This window comes from Ovis aries, chromosome 14 (assembly GCF_016772045.2).
Source record: "Ovis aries strain OAR_USU_Benz2616 breed Rambouillet chromosome 14, ARS-UI_Ramb_v3.0, whole genome shotgun sequence".
In the NCBI taxonomy this organism is placed as follows: domain Eukaryota; kingdom Metazoa; phylum Chordata; class Mammalia; order Artiodactyla; family Bovidae; genus Ovis; species Ovis aries.
Genome location: NC_056067.1, coordinates 21,873,624 through 21,888,398, shown reverse-complemented (window position 1 = coordinate 21,888,398; position 14,775 = coordinate 21,873,624). Strand labels below are relative to the sequence as shown.

At 42.3% G+C, this 14,775-nt stretch overlaps 1 protein-coding gene across 2 annotated transcripts in view; it reads right to left on the bottom strand.

Annotated features, from left to right (window-relative positions):
• The window catches only part of FTO (FTO alpha-ketoglutarate dependent dioxygenase), a 426,388-nt gene that overhangs the window by 77,375 nt on the left and 334,238 nt on the right, over positions 1–14,775 (bottom strand).

Below are 14,775 nucleotides of genomic sequence, written 5' to 3'. Positions count from 1 at the left end.
ACTGCAATGAGAGTCCCCTATCTGGATTTTAACCAAACTTTTGCCTCTACAGACCTGCAATGTTCCACGCTTCTACCACTTCCGAAACCCAGTGGCTCTGAAATTACATGATGAGAGGTTCTTCCCAACCCTAAATTCTGATTCTACCAGTGCTTGAAAACATCCTCCGATTGCTTCTGATGATGGGCCGTCTTTCTGGGGCCATGTCTCTGCTTAGACTCTAATTTAACACAGCTGGAGCCACAATGATGAGGATTTCATTTTTGATGTGTTCACTACTGGCATAAAGATTCCAGTGGCTCTGGAAAAGTACAGCATTATGTTAGGGCAAGTTCACTTCTGTGAGCAAGAATACAATCACAAGTAGGGTAGGTTGTCTTCTCATTAAGTGTACTTTCTAAAATACTAAAAATAACGACAGTCTAGGGCTTCCCTGGTGGCTCAGATGGTAAAGCGTCTGCCTACAATGCGGGAGGCCCGGGTTCGATTCCTGGGTCGGGAAGATTCCCTGGAGAAGGAAATGGCAATCCACTCCAGCACTCTTGCCTGGAAAGGAGCCTGATAGGCTATAGCCCATGGGGTTGCAAAGAGTCGGACACGACTGAGCGACTTCACTTAAGGATAATTGAAAGTTATACACAACACCACCATTCTATAAAATCTAGCTGGCATTCACACGAATATTTTTACATACTTTTCAACATAAAGAATACAGAATCATTAATTGGCTGCTTTCATTGAATGGTACAAGCATTTTTCCATGTTTCCGTGTTGTCTTCACAAACATTACCTATGTTTTTGCTAGCATAAAAGAGCCTATAAAAACCTAAAACAAACCATCTATTAAACAAGGGACTATAAATATAAATGCCTTGTAATCCAAAAATTTCGAGGCAATAGGAAAAAATAACATCTGAAGTATGTGTAGCTGTGATACAGCAGGAAAAAAATTGAATAAAGGATATATTAGATAATTTTGCCTAAAAGCGTGAACACTGGACACTATTCCCTAGCTTTAGGACCTCTGGGAAATTAATCACTTTCTCTTTGCCTTCACTTTTTTATCCCCCAATGAGACACAGAGGGTAGGGTTGGGTGAACTTTAAAATCCTTTCCTGCTCTAAAATTTTATGTTCATGCCTTAAAATAACTCTATTTTGAAGGATACAAGGAACTATAGATACTTTAACGTACTCGGTAAAGAAGTCGTATGATGGAAATACACTGGATTGCCTCTCGAACACATGTGGCTTCAGCAGTAGGATCCTGGCAGCCATGTTTGTTCAGGGCGGCCTCACAGTCCACCACCCCCGACTTCCTGAGCCAGAGTGGATTATTCCAGAACTGGCAGCCATCTTTCAGTCAGTCGTGCGGACAGACATACAGCAGAAGTTGATGTGCCGAAAGAAGGGAGCAAGCAGACACTCAGGGAGATGCGGAAATCAAAGACAGAAACCTCCCCAACTATTCCTAAGATAGGGTTCAATGAGATCTTCTGAATCAATCACAGAGTTCTACCAAAACAATCGTGTCCCTCATTTCATTGGTATATCTGAACTAGCAAAAAGCACTCAGAGTTAACAATCCTCATTCAGGGTCCTCAGTATTTCTACACATCTCCACACCTCCTGGATATTTAAACAGAAAGAAACAAAACAGTATTATTTGTTCCCATCAGTAGAAGAACAGAGGCAATGTGCTTGTAAAAACCCAAACAACACAGAATTGTACTGGAGGAGCTAAAGCTCCATGCATGACCTCTTGCTTAACATAAAGACTACCTGTTAATTATTTGTGACCCAGAGCTCAACTTCTGTTTGATAGTGTGGGAAATCATGAGAAGGAGCTAGAACTCTCAAAACTTCAGCATTTTCAGAAATGAACCCGTTTTTGAAAGAGCTTGAGAGTTCAGGGCAAAAAGAGACTCTAGGTTTTTAGTTTTCACCCTTGGATCTATCTTTATGACTCAGGGTACCTCTCAATTCATTCTGTCCTCAATGCTGGGGACTTGGATTTCCAGCACCCAGAAATGGGGTCTGGTCTTTCAGTGGGTTTCCCTCCATCCAGCCCTAATGAATGCCCTCTTATAGATGCAGAGATGCTAACAGAGATAGGCAATGTGAAAGCTGGGAACTGAGTCCACCCAGAATATTGGAAACATTAAAGAGCTAAATCTTAGATTAGGACTAATGTGGTAAATTCTGAATTCTGAGGGGCAACTGGAGCCTGAAAATAGGATAGACAGCTGAAAACATGAGCTTTCTTTTGTGCTCTGCCTTAACCCACCCATCTATCTGCAGGTCTAATCTATCAGGTATTTAACCATATACCAGAGATATTTCCTTCAGTCCTTGGGGGAAGAAGGCAAGGAGGAATTGGTTCCATATGAAGAAATGTGGTTTTATTACGCTGCTAAATTAAAGTTTCCCAGCCCCTGGATGTGATAACTGTGTTTGTTCATTACACCATCTCTACCACCGCCACACCACTACCAAAAATTCCAACTTCAAAAGCAAGAAATTGAAAAGGGAAAGAAATGTATTTGACATACATCCAGCACCCAGGGATCTATGTACAACTGAGGCTTGATTTATTTAAGAGGGAAAAAGTGAGGAGAAGATACAAAGAATCTGACAATTCCAGTTATTTCAGCACAGACATAAAGAATATGCTTGGGTTTGTCTGCCTCAGAACTTTCCCAGGGTTTCCCATAAGTGGCAAGAAGCTGCTTTGTTAAAGACCCTGAAAAGCCCTTGAAACACACTGGGGCAATGGTCTACAATTAAGTGTTCTCTAGTGGGCCTCAGCATGACAAACCCTAATGGCTCCAGAGGAGCCCTTAAAACCCACCATGTCAATGAGCTCCCCCAAGCACGGGGATTTAGAGTTATGGATTAGACCTCTTAACCCTTCTCCTCCCCTCAAAATACCTTAAAGACCCTTCCGTCCCAGGGGAGGAGCTGTTAGAGCCAGTGTCTGGTTAAGAGATCTTTGGGAAGTCACGTGATGACATGGTTCCAGAACATCTAATGAAGACTGTGCATTCAGCTGAGACCTCCCCCTTCTTGTTACTGTAAGTCAGACTGAGGGTCAGAACCACAGCGACTCCACCAAAATGAAGAAAAGGCCTCATAGTGGGTCTCATTTTACTTCTGGATGTGAATAGCTATGTAGTCTTGGAAAGACACCTATTTTCTTGGTGCTTTAACTTTTATACCTATCAAGTACTAATTGGCAAGTTATCTTGCAAGTCTGGATTCAGGAATACCTTAAAAGTAGATGATCTGACGAAAGAGAACATCTGTTTTACAGACAAAATAACAAAATGGACACATCAGTTCCTGTTCCATCAATAAGGTACATCCTGCTATGTCACTTTGAGAGATAGGTGAGTTCTTTCGGACCATAAGGAAGAAATTGGAATCAGCTCTGCATTTTCTGACCTCAGTGGTTACCGTAACACAAAAATGATATTAAGTGAGTGATTCCAAGCTTCGTATATTTAGAAAGTGCTAGCATTAGTTGCACAGGCGTGTGACCACATGGACTGTAGCCCCTCCGGGCTCCTCTGTCCATGGAACTCTCCAGGTGAGAATACTGGCGTGGGTTGCCATTCCCTTCTCCAAAGGCTCTTCCCGACCCAGGGATCGAACCTGGGTCTCCTGCATCACAGGCAGATTCTTTACCATCTGAGCCACCAGGGAAGCCCATATTTAGAAAGGTGATCATATATTATTACTTTGAAAGGGATTTATTCCAATTATGTTTTGCTGGAGACTCAGTGTGCTTTGTCCTCTAAGCAGCCACTAATATAATACATATATTAGACTGAGAACGTGATTTAAGTGCGGCTACAGACATCGGCTTATTATTGGAAATTATTTTAAGCCAATTTATGTGAAAATGTGAACTATAGTTATAAAGAAAAAAAGTATAGCTCCAGAAGAATTAGAAACTGCAGTGTCTTGAAAGCAAAGCATTAACGACCTTTTTATGATCCTAATATGACTAAAACAGCTCTGTTACCTGGTCTGATGTTCACACCATCCTATTGGTCTCAAAAGCTTGGTTCATTCCCCACCTGTGGCTACGCAGGTTCCAGGGTGAAGTACCATACATAGCACAGCATTTGGGAAACTTAGAGGATAATGACTGTAACAGAGCTGGAAATGATTATGTCCTAATAAAAGCTCCATCCTCCCAGGGTGCTCATGCCAATGGGCTATGCTGAGACGGCAAGGTGAGGTACGTTTTTTTTGGAGGTTGGGGGGAGGCCCAAATTTTCCATCGCTCTTTCCTTTTTCTTATATAGTCAGGGAATTCTTTTCATTTTAGGATCATAAAGCTCTTAAGCTCTCATTTTAAGATGGAAAAGCAACGGGATCTTTTATTAGAAGAGTGCTTTCTTCCCTTGTTACACAAACGTCTGCCTTCCCAGAGAGAGGAAAGCCAATATTTATTGTAAAGTCTATTTAAAAAGGTGATTTCACATATACCACCTCTCGGTAACGGGGGAAATAACCACCCTTAATTTTGTTATTTTCCAATTTGTAAATGGGTTCGGAATTTGGCTAGCATGGCTCTGCCCCCTCAAAGTGTCAGGGGGCCTGTGCCACAGACCTTTGACCTTCACCTTTCAGAAGTGATGCTGAGAAGGCTAAGTTGTGGACAGGGCAGCACGAGGCACTGTAAGCGAGACACCTGGAAAGTTGTAAGGACCTCAAAGGCCACCGCCTATTAAACAGTCATATAGCCTGGAGCTCACAGGACTTAGATGTTTCTGACGAAAGTGGAATTTTCCCTGTTCTCTGAAATGGGGTGAGTGCAAGTTTCATAAAGACAGTCTTCAACTAGACAACTGTCTGCACTCAATTCAGTCTTTAGCCCGGATCTGTTGGGTTGGCCAATAAGCTCATTCAGGTTTTCCCATCACATCTAATGGAAAAACTGGAACAATTTTTTTTGGCCAACCCAGTAGATTCCTAGGCTGAGGCAACAGGTGTGGCAGGAGGTACAGGGTTTTTCTGCTCCGTTTCTCCTCACTCTTCAAATGTGAGGGTGTCACCCCAGAGATTTCCCAGCCCCACAGCCTCGACTTCGTTGCTCCGTTAGACAGAAAGCAGCCAATTCTTCAAGGATTACAGAGCTCTTGTTCTTCAGAGACAACAGAATCTCGGTAAGCAGTGAAAAAAAAGGCAGTTGGGAATTGACAGGTCATTGGTCAATTTGTCCGTTTCTGAGAACCAAGGTGATATGAGTTTTAACCTAAATAGTAACAAAGAGGGAAAATCTGGCCGTCCACTGGTGGAAGCATCACCAAGCCCTTAATCACAAGCCTCCGTAAGAAGATAGTTTAAGGTGATTACTAACAATGCAATAAAATATCAAAATCATGAAAACATCTGGCAATCTGTTTACTCGCAATTACTGGCTTTGTACTTTAAGTATTCTTATAGCTCAGGTTGCTGAGTTGACATGAAAATTAAAGTAATTCTTTGTAGGACAATTTCATAATTTTCTCAACCAGGAGAATATCAAGGCAGTGCTTCTTTCTTTGCATTGTGGGTCTTATCAATAGCTATTCACGTGGCTGTATCCTTAAAACTTCTCCCTGTGCTTAAGCTAAGTGTTGCCATGTACAATCTGCTCCCTCTAAATGTCTGTTTACTGCTAGGTTTGAAATCGAGAATCACCCTCGACTCTGTCCTCTTCTTCATCTCTGTAAATAACTGGTTATAAAATTCTCTCACCTCGGAAGTCCTTTGAGATTCATATTTCCCTTCTGTATCACTGCTCTGCAGAGTACATGTCCACATCATGTTATTTCAAGAATCTTGCTTTCTTCCAAATACACCCCTTTAAATAAGAACCCAAATCCATGGTACACCTGCCACCAAACTAATCTTTCTAAAATACTAATATCATGAGCATAACGTCACACTTAGCACTGGACACCTTTGACAGCTTCTCAGAACTCAGCCGTCTCTTAGTATCTCCTACGTACTTGGTCTAAGTTTCTGAAACTTTCTATTTTAGCCAGGAAGCCCAACACACAGAACCTGGTTTATACAAGATTCTCTTGACCCTCCTAATTGGAATGACCTCTCTTCACCTGCCTACATCTAACCCAACTTGAAAGCCCACGATTCCCCCAAAGTCTGATCAACATGGCTTGAAATGAACCCATCAGTGAACTTGGATCCTGCTAATGAAATGACTAGATTCTGGGTCTGTGAGCCCCACTGGCATCTTCTCAGAGGTCTGTGAGTTTTATCAGAATTTTAAAATTCTATGCCTTTGCGGGATAAGTTGCTTCAATCGTGTCTGACTCTTTGTGACCCTATGGACCATAGGGTTCCTATAGATACCAGGTTCCTCTGTCCATGGGATTTTCCAGGCAAGAATACTGGAGTGGGTTGCCATGCCCTTCTCTGGGGGATCTTCCTGACCCAGGGATCAAACCCACGTCTTTTACATCTCCTGCATTGGTAGGTGGGTTCTTTACCAACTAGTTCAGTGATAATCTAAAATAATTATAAGCTACATAGATCAGATTTCTCTTTAGCTGACATTTTGAAATTGAAAACCATCTTTATAGAGTAGTACTTAATATCAGGGGATTTCCCTGGTGGCTCAGATGGTAAAGCGTCTGTCTATAATATGGGAGACCCGGGTTCGATCCCTGGGTTGGGAAGAATCCCTGGAGAAGGAAATGGCAACCTACTCCAGTACTCTTGCCTAGAAAATCCCATGGACAGAGGAGCCTGAGAGTGTCACAAAGAGTCGGACACAACCAAGCAACTTCACTTCACTAATATTATGGGGATTCAGAACTGGCATCTGTGAGCTTTGACTATTAGAAGGATCTAAGGATACGTTTCTTCTAAGAGAAATCTGTAAATGCCTTTGACAATCATGTGTTGTCATGTGGCATATCTTCCCTAGTGTTATCTTGAACTGCTATTTGAGTCCTTTTTTGCTGTTCAGTTGTCCAGTTGTGTCCGACTCTTTGCGACCCCATGGACTGCGGATCAGCAGGCTTCCCCGTCCTTCACCATCTCCCAGAGTTTGCTCAAACTCATGTCCATTGAGTCCATGATGCCATCCAACCATCTCATCCTCTGCCACTCCCTTCTCCTCCTGCCTTCAATCTTTTCCACCATCAGGGTCCTTCATGTTTCTGCCTTATCTTCCCAAATAGATGGCAAACTCTCTGGGGACAGGGGTTATGTCTCAGTCTTCTTTCGGTTTTGGATACACCAAATCTAATCTTGCAAAGAGCAAGTGCTTGGTCAAAATTGGTCGTTCTCGTTTTGACTATGAAGGGCTGATCTGGTCAATGGATTCCTTGATGGATTCCCCTCCGATCCATCCACACTGGATGCTAGAGGAGAATAAAACAATGAGGACAGTTTCACCAGCTATCCAACTGAAAATTATGGAAAGGAAGTACTCAAGCAGTCCAAATGTAAGTGCTTATCTGCATGAGGTGAGCCTTATCTGCACGAGGGCTGCATTATTTGAAAACATTTCCTGTCCAATCACAGGGCTCCTCGATGAAGCTTTTTATACAACAAAGGCTTTCATTATTTCTTTCTTCTAATAAGACAACAAAAATCAAGACCATTTTGAAGCATTTCTTTCTCATAATCGGTAAGAGATACTAGAATTTTTTTTAAAAGGTGGTGAATCTGAGTTATTAAAGTTTCTGGTAAATCCTTAATCTATGTTAATTGCCTGCTATTGTACAGAGAATCCTAGAAGTACTGTCCGTCTCCCACATCATCAGGGTGGTTCTGTGTGTCATCCCAAAGACTTCATTAGTAGCAGAATGAAGCCAGGAGATGTCAAGGAGATAGGATTAGAAGGAGCAGAGAACCTCAAAATGGGATTTTCCCACTTGAGGACAGAGAGGACTGGAAAATTAATTGGCTCCTATCCATACACAGTGCATCACTGATGACCTGAAATCTTTTCTCATGCAAGTATGTAGACTTGAAATATATGGGTTTACAGAGTGTACTTTATCGTGTTAAGGACTCAGGCAGCAATCGACAGTAGAGGCTAGCACAAATGAAGCCACGGACTAATTTACTAGAAGAAAGAATATTCTTGAACCAGTGCCTTTCCCATTGTTGTCACCTGCAGACAGGAATGGGATCAACCAGAGAGGACTAGGACACAAGATAGCTGGTGGCATGTGAACTCATCCTGTGGTCCAGTGAGCGTCATTCTTCACTAGCGGAAGAGACTTGTGAGGTTTCACGAAGAGAAAAAGATCAAAGTTGAAAATCAGTTGGATTTTACACTGCAGATGGTGACTGCAGCCATGAAATTAAAAGACGTTTACTCCTTGGAAGGAAAGTTATGACCAACCTAGATAGCATATTCAAAAGCAAAGACATTATTTTGCCAACAAAGGTCCATCTAGTCAAGGCTATGGTTTTCCAGTGGTCATGTATGGATGTGAGAATTGGACTGTGAAGACAGCTGAGCGCCAAATAATTGATGCTTTTGAACTGTGGTGTTGGAGAAGACTCTTGAGAGTCCCTTGGACTGCAAGGAGATCCAACCAGTCCATTCTGAAGGAGATCAGTCCTGGGTGTTCTTTGGAAGGAATGATGCTGAAGCTGAAACTCCAGTACTTTGGCCACCTCATGCGAAGAGTTGACTCATTGGAAAAGACTCTGATGCTGGGAGGGATTGGGGGCAGGAGGAGAAGGGGACGACAGAGGATGAGATGGCTGGATGGCATCACCAACTCGATGGAAGTGAGTTTGAGTGAACTCCAGGACTTGGTGATGGACAGGGAGGCCTGGCGTGCTGCAATTCATGGGGTCGCAAAGAGTCGGACATGACTGAGCAACTGAACTGCACTGAATTGAACAGATAAATACATAAGTAAATTCGGACACATATTACTTCTTCAAAGATCATTGTAAATAATGTGTGCGGACTAGCAAAGAAAGTAGGCAGTTAAAGGAACCAAAAATGAACTTCTTGCAAAACAGCCTGCCCTATGCCTCCCATCTCAATTAACAAAAGGGGACAGGGAAGGTAGTTTTAGGAAGCAAATGACTAAGTCAGGGCAAGTGAGGGAGCTTCTCTTCCTCTGGGAACTGTTCTTTGTTCAAGTGTTACTGTACATTCAGCATGAAAGTTAATTAACACACAGAACACTGCTGCCTGGAACACCTTACATAACTACGTAATTATGTGTATGCTTAGTCATTCAGTCGTGTCTGACTCATTGCGACCCCATGGACTGTAGCCTGCCTGACTCCTCTGTCCATGAGGATTCTCCAATCAAGAATATCAAAGTGCGTTGCCATACCCTCCTCCAGGGGTTCTTCCCAACCCAGGGATCAAACCCAGATCTCCCACATTGCAGGCGCATTCTTTACCATCTGAGCCACCAGGGAAGCCCAAGAATTCTGGAGGGGGTAGCCTGGCCCTTCTCCAGCAGATCTTCCCAATCCAGGAATCAAACCCGGGTCTCCTGCATTGCAGGCAGATTCTTTACTAGCTGAGCTACCAGGGGAGCAACTACATAATTATACCTGGAGTCTAATTAGGTAACACCCCACTCTTCCTTGTCTCAGTCATCTCTCAAAGTGTGACTAGCGTTCCTTTAGGAAGCCTTGTGACACACCTGTGAAATTGAAAAGTTGTCACTTTCAACATGTTGGATACACTAACAGCGTAAATGAGCTTTGCCCATGTGCCTTTCATGTAGAAACTGAAACCTTGAGAGTTTCATCTTCCCGGATGCCTTTAGATTTTCTTCTGGTGTTTCATAGATTCCAGAACAGCATGTCAGGAGAATTCCATTTTACTCAGGCGATCAATCACTGGTATTTGTACTGTTATTTATTTAACTTTCATAGGATGAATTAATATTGTTATATTAACTCAGTGTTGATGGAATTCTGGGAAACTAAAAATTTTTTCCCTTAGACTTTTCTGGAATTTCCCAAACACTTTACAAGGAAATATCCTAATATTTATCTTTATAAAGATATATACATCTATATAAATATATGTATTTATATATAGATGATGCTGTTAAAGTGCTGCACTCAACATGGCAGCAAATTTGGAAAACTCAGCAGTGCTCACAGGACTGTAAAAGGGTAGGTTTTTATTCCAATCCCAAAGAAGGACAATGCCAAAGAATGTTCAAACTACTGTACAATTGTGCTCATTTCTCAAGCTAGCAATATAAAGCTCAAAATCCTCCAAGCCAGGCTTCAACAGTACATGAACCACAAATTGGTTCAACAGTACATGATCCAGAAGTACAAGCTGGATTTAGAAAAGGCAGAGGGACCAGAGATCACATCGCTAACATCTGTTGGATCATAGAAAAAGCAAAAGAATTCCAGAAAAACATCTACTTCTGCATCATTGACTATGCTAAAGCCTTTGTGCATTGTAATAAACTGTGGAAAATCCTTAAAGAGATGGGAATATCAGACCACCTTACCTGCCTCCTGAGAAACCTGTTTGCAGGTCAAGAAGCAAGAGTTAGAACCAGACAGGAACAAAAGACTAGCTCAAAATTGGGAAAGGAGTACATCAAGGCTGTATATTTTCACCCTGCTTATTTAACTTATATGCAGAGCACATGACGTGAAATGCTAGGCTGGATGAAGCACAAGCTGGAATCAAGATCACCGGGAGAAATATCAATAACCTCAGATATGCAGATGACACCACCCTTATGACAGAAAGTGAAGAGGAACTAAAGAGCCTCTTAATGAAGGTGAAAGAGGAGAGCGAAAAAGCTGGCTTAAAACTCAACATTCAAAAAACTAAGATCATGGTATCCAGTCCCACCACTTTATAGCAAATAAAAAGAGGAGAAAAAGAAAACAGTGGCAGATTTTATTTTCACGGGCTACAAAATCACTGTGACTGCATGATAACTGCAGCCCTGAAATTAAAAGACATTTACTCTTTGGAAGAAAAGCTATGACAAACCTAGATAGCGAATTAAAAAGCAGAGACATCACTTTGCGACAGGGGTCCATCTAGTCAAAGCTATGGTTTTTCCAGTAGTCATATATGGATGTGAGAGTTGGCCCATAAAGAAGGCTGAGCACCGAAAAATTGATGCTTTCCAACTGTGGTGCTGGAGAAGACTCTTGAGAATCCCTTGGACAGCAAGGAGATCAGGTAGCCAAAGTATTATAGCTTCAGCTTCAGTAATATACACAGTGTAACTTACTACTTTGGGATTTTATTTCAGAACTTAAAACATTGTGTACAACAAAATACTAATCTACAACAAAAGCTTTCATTTATACTATCAAATTGAAAGAAAAAATGTACAAGCTATGCTAAACTGCCCCCAAGTATGTACAACTCAGTCACATAGGGTACAGATTTTAGTGACACATGACATGACAAGAGTTGTAATCAATAAAGGTTAACAACAGATTAAGTTCAGTTGCTCAGTTGTGTACAACTCTTTGTGACCCCATGGACTGCAGCACACTAGGCTTCCCTGTCCATCACCAACTCCTAGAGTTTACTCAAACTCATGTCCATCGGGTTGGTGATGCCATCCAAGCATCTCATCCTCTATCATCCCCTTCTCCTCCTGCCCTCAATCTTTCCCAGAATCAGGGTCTTTTCAAATGAGTCAGTTCTTCGCATAAGGTGGCTAAAGTACTGGCATTTCAGCTTCAGCATCAGTCCTTCCAATGAATATTCAGGACTGATTTCCTTTAGGATTGAGTGGTTGGATCTCCTTGCAGTCCAAGGGACTCTCAAGGGTCTTCTCCAACATCACAGTTCAAAAGCATCAATTCTTCCATGCTCAGTTTTTTCTATAGTCCAATTCTCACATCCATACATGACTACTAGAAAAACCATAGCTTTGACTAGATGGACCTTTGTTGGCAAAGTAATGTCTCTGCTTTTGAATATGCTGTCTAGGTTGGTCATAACTTTCCTTCCAAAGAGCAAGCATCTTTTAATTTCAAGGCTGCAGTCACCATCTGCAGTGATTTTGGAGTCCCCCCAAATAAATTCTGTCACTGTTTCCATTGTTTCCCCATCTATTTCCCATGAGGTGATGGGAGCAGATGCCATGATCTTAGTTTTCTAAATGTTGAGCTTTAAGCCAACTTTTTAGTCTCCTCTTTTACTTTCATCAAGAGGCTCTTTAGTTCTTCGCTTTCTGCCATAAGGGTGGTGTCATCTGCATATCTGAGGTTATTGATATTTCTCCCAGCAATCTTGATTCCAGCTTGTGCTTCATCCAGCCCAGCATTTCGCATAATGTACCCTGCATATAAGTTAAATAAGCAGGGTGACAATATACAGCCTTGACGTACTCCTTTCACAATTTGGAACCAGTCTGTTGTTCCATGTCCACTTCTACCTGTTGCTTCCTGACCTGTATACAGATTTCTCAGGAGGCAGGTCAGGTGGTCTGGTATTTGCATCTCTTTAAGAATTTTCCACAGTTTGCTGTGATCCACACAGTCAAAGGCTTTGGCATAGTCAATAAAGCAGAAATAGATGTTTTTCTGGAACTCTCTTGCTTTTTCAATGATCCAGCAGATGTTGGCAATTTGATCTCTGGTTCCTCTGCCTTTTCTAAATCCAGCTTGAACATCTGGAAGTTCACGGTTCACATACTGTTGAAGCTTGGCTTGGGGAGACTTTTGAGCATTACTTTGCTAGCATGTGAGATGAGTACAACTGTGTGGTAGTTTGAACATTCTTTGGCATTGCCTTTCTTTGGGATTGGAATGAAACTGACCTTTTCCAGTCCGTGGCCACTGCTGAGTTTTCCAAATTTGCTGACATATTGAGTGCAGCACTTTCACAGCATCATGTTTTAGGATCTGAACAACAGATTATGTTTCTGTCTATCATTTCTAAGTGATATCATAAATTACCCAGGAGATTTGTCACTTGGGCTTGGCCCACCTTTCTTCTCAGGTGAAAATGACAGAGGTAATGCCATGTTCCTGAAACTCTTGATGCCATGAACAGGAAGTTCACAGGAGCTGAATACCTCCTAAGGTATTCTGAAAACTGGTGGGAGGGGAAGAAGGATTGGAGGAAGTGAGAAGCAGAAGTTAATTATCTGTAATGCCTGGGTCCACTGCTTAGGCTCAGCCACACCACCTAAATGGTGGGCCAAGCCAAAGGGATCAGAAACAAGTCTAGTATTGCCAAGTTCACACTCTGCCTGAAGCGACTGTCAACTAATGATAGATTAGACAAATCTGATTGCTCTATCAAAACATTCATCTCAAATCTTGATTAGTAAGCCCATTGAATTATGATTAATTCACAAGGGTGCTGCTGACAGATAAGATACTTTATCTGACAATGTGTACCAGTTGCTTTGCCTGAAGCAAAAGAAAAAGCAACACAAAACAAAACATAAACTCCTGAAGTTGCTAGGAAAATAAACAGTATCAAGTACAGAACATTGAGAAGGATAATGAGGCTACATGCACCTTTTAATTTACTAAAGAGCTTGTTTGTGAGAATCCAGCCCTGATAACAAAACAAGAGGGATTAAGGGAAAGACTTATACTGGGAACAATAAATTACAAACAAGAGAACCCCAGGGCGCCCTCTTGCCTTTTGAGCAAGCAATGTGTAAGAGCTGGGTACTGGGGTTGCTGGAGGAGGTGTCATCCTCAGCTTGGTAACATCCCAGTTATTCAAGGTCCCTATAGTCAAAGCTTTTGAACTGTGGTATTGGAGAAGACTCTTGAGAGTCCCTTGGACTGCAAGGAGATCCAACCAGTCCATCCTAAAGAAGATCAGTCCTGGGTGTTCATTGGTAGGACTGATGTTGAAGCTGAAACTCCAGTACTTTGGCCACCTGATGCTAAGAGCTGACTCATTTGAAACAACCCTGATGCTGGGAAAGATTGAAGGCAGGAGGAGAGGGGGACGACAGAGGATGAGATGGTTGATGAGATGGTTGGATGGCATCACCGACTCAATGGACATGGGTTTGGGTGGACTCTGAGAGTTGGTGATGGACAGGGAGACCTGGCGTGCTGTGGTTCATGGGGTCGCAAAGAGTCAGACATGACTGAGCAACTGAACTGAACTGATAGTCAAAGCTACAGTTTTTCTAGTAGTCATGTATGGATGTGAGAATTAGACCATAAATAAGGCTGAGAGCCAAAGAATTGATGCTTTCAAACTGAGGTGCTGCAGAAAACTCTTGAGAGTCCCTTGGACAGCAAGGAGATCAAACCAGTCAATCCTAAAGGAAATCAACCCTGAATATTCATTGGAAGAACTGATGCTGAAACGGAAGCTCTAATACTTTGGCCCCCTGACGCGAAGAGCCAACTCATTGGAAAAGACTCTGATGCTGGAAAAGATTGAGGGCAGGGGAAGAATGGGGTGACAGAGCATGAGATGGCTGGATGGCATCAGGGACTCAATGGACATGGGTTTGAGCAAACTCACGTGAATGACAGGGAAGGATAGTGAAGGACAGGGAAGCCTGGTGTGCTGCAGTCCATGGGGTCACACAGAGTCGGACACAACTTAGCAACTGAACAACAGTTCCTCAGGCCAGAGCCAGAGCAGAATTGGCCTTCCTTTTTCAATGTTAACCTCCAATCATTTTTGTCTCTGGGATGAATGTGTCGGCACATAGAAATATTCAGCGGATCTAAACTCCTGGAATTGTCAGAAGGTGGTTGCTAATTTTTGTCACTGTTAGGGACTGAAAGAGCAGGGAAAGGACTAGTATACTTTTGTTCTTCATTTTCTTAAGAA